The 2,864-nt window shown below is 39.7% G+C and overlaps 1 non-coding gene across 1 annotated transcript; it reads right to left on the reverse strand.

The window, feature by feature from the left end:
* Nucleotides 1–1,542: 1,542 nt before the first annotated feature.
* On the reverse strand, nucleotides 1,543–1,706 carry LOC118901409. The gene has a single exon (XR_005021382.1). It is a non-coding gene; the product is annotated as a U1 spliceosomal RNA (small nuclear RNA).
* Between the last annotated feature and the right edge of the window lie 1,158 nt (nucleotides 1,707–2,864).

The raw sequence follows: 2,864 nt of genomic DNA on the forward strand, positions 1-2,864 counted from the left end.
GAAAGCCTCCCCATGTGAGGCTCCCCAGCTTAGGGGTCTGGCACTAGGAAGATGAGCCCCCAGAGTATTTGGCTTTGAAGGCCAGCCAGCAGGGCTTAATTTCAGGAGACCCACAGGACTAAGGGAAATAGAAACTTCACTCTTAAACTGCACACACAAACTCTCACCTGCTCCAGGACTCAGGGTAAAAGCAGTAATTTGATAGGAGCCTAGGCCAGACCTACCTGCTGGTCTTGGAGAGTCTCCTGGAGTGGCAGTGGGGTGGCTGTGGCTCACCCTGGGGACATAGACATTTGTGGCAGACATATTTGGGAACATTAAGCCACATGAACACTGCTGCTGGTGGCTGCCATCTTGGTGGCTCATTATCACCGAGACCTGACCCTACCCAACAGCCTGTAGGCACCAGTGCTGGGAAACCTCAGGCCAAACAACTAACTGGGTGGGGCTGTGCCAGCAGACAGGCTGCCTAAAGACTTCCTGAGCCTACAGCCACCTCTAGACATGACCCTAGACATGGCCTTGTCCACCAGAGGGACCAAGACCCTGCTCCACCCACCAGTGGGCAGGCCCCAACCCTTCTCTCCAGGAAGCCTGCACAAGCCTGTAAACCAGCCTCACCCACCAGGGCTGAGATGCATAGGATACCTCCTACAGAGGACCACTCCTCCAAGGTCAAGAAACATAACTAACCTACTACAAACATAAGAATACAAATAACAACTTAGACAAAATGGGGTGGCAGAGGAATATGTTTCAGATGAAGGGACAAGATAAAACCCCAGAAGAAGAATTAAGTGAAGTGAAGATAGGCAATCTACCTGAGAAAGAGTTCAGATTAATGATTGTAAAGATGATAAAAGAACTCGGGAGGAGAATGGATGCACAGAGCAAGAAGCTAGAAGTTTTTAACAAAGAGTTAGAAAATATAAAGAACAACCAAACAGAGATGAAGAATACAATAACTGAAATGAAAAATACACTAGAAGGAATCAATACTAGACTAAATGATACAGAGTAACAAATCAGTGAGCTGGAAGGCAGAGTAGGGGAAATCACTGCTGCTGAATAGAACAAAGAATTAAAAGAAATGAGGACGGTTTAAGAGACCTCTGGGACAACATCAAGCACAGTAATATACTCATTATAGGCGTCTGAGAAGGACAAGAGAGAGAGAAAGGGCCTGATAAAATATTTGAAGACACAAAAGCTGAAAACTTCCCTAACCTGAGAAAGGATACAGTCACCCAAGTCTGTGAAGTGTAGAGAGTCCCATACAGGTTGAACCCAAAGGGGAAGACACCAAGACTCAGTGCAATCAAAATGACAACAACTAAAGGTAAAGAGAAAATATTAAAAGCAGCAAGGGAAAAGCAACAAATAACATGTAAGGGAACTCCCATTAAGCCATCAGCTGATTTTTCAGGAGAAAGTCTGCAGGCTGGAAGGGAATGGAACAATTTATTTAAAGTGATGAAAGAGAAAAATTTACAACCAAGACTACTCTACCCAGCAAGGCTGTTTCAGATTTTTTTTTTTAACCAGGGGAGAGTGAGAACACAATCCCCCACTACCACAAATTATGCAGTCAAGTTTCCCACATTTGGGGAAATTGCAGGGGTCAACACATCCGGAGTGCAATGGATAAGCCTTGCCCTGGGAAAACCACCTTTGTGATCATGGTATCTCCCTTGTCAGGTAAGTATATTCTCTTTCAGATTTGATGGAGGAATCAAAAGCTTTATAGACAAGCAAAAGCTAAAAGTGTTCAGTATCACCAAACCAGCTTTACAACAAATGTTAACTTCTCTAGGTGAAACAGAAAAAGCCACAACTAGAAATAAGAAAATTACAAAATAAAAAAGCTCCCTGGTAAAGGAAAACATACAGTAAAGGCAGGAAATCATCCACACACAAAGCTAGTAGGGAGGTTAAAGGACAAAAGTAGTAAAATCATCTATATCCACAATAAGCAGTTAAGGGATACACAAAACAATTAGATGTAAAATATGATATCAAAAACAGTAATCATGAGGGGAAGAGAGTACAAATGCAGGGATTTAAAAGTGCCTTTGAAATTAAGAGATCAACAACTTAAAACAATCTCATATATATGATATATATATATATATATATATATATATAGAGAGAGAGAGAGAGAGAGAGAGAGAGAGAGAGAGAGGGATGGGGGGAGAGAGAGTCTATATATATGTATACATGTATATATATAGACTGCTATACAAAAACCTCATGGTAACTGCACACCAAAAATCTACAATAAATATACATACAGAAAAGAAAAAGGAATCCAAACATAACACTAAGTTAGTCACCAGATGGGGAGAGAAAAGAACAAAAGAAGAAGAAAGGGGGAAAAAAGACCTACAAACACAAATCCAAAACAATTAACAAAATGGCAATAAGAACATACATATTGATAATTACTTAAAATTTAAATGGACTAAATGCTCTAACTAAAAGACAAAGAGTGAATGAATGGATAAAAAAATAAAACTCTGTGTATAAGTTGCCTACAAGACATTAACATCAGATCTAGAGACACATACAGACTGAAGGTGAGGGGATGGAAAAAGGTATTCCATGCAAATGGAAATCAAAAGAAAGCCAGGGTAGCAATACTTATAGCAGACAAATAGACTTTAAAATAAAGACGCTTACAAGAAACAAAGAAGGACACTACATAATGATCAAGGGATCAATCCAAGAAGAAGTTATAACAATTAGAAATATATATGCACCAAACATAAAAGCACCTCAATATATAAGACACATATTAACATACATGAAAAGAGAAATTGACAGTAACACAATAATAGTACAGGACTTTATTTTTATTATTATTT

The sequence above is a fragment of the Balaenoptera musculus genome, chromosome 9 (assembly GCF_009873245.2).
Source record: "Balaenoptera musculus isolate JJ_BM4_2016_0621 chromosome 9, mBalMus1.pri.v3, whole genome shotgun sequence".
In the NCBI taxonomy this organism is placed as follows: domain Eukaryota; kingdom Metazoa; phylum Chordata; class Mammalia; order Artiodactyla; family Balaenopteridae; genus Balaenoptera; species Balaenoptera musculus.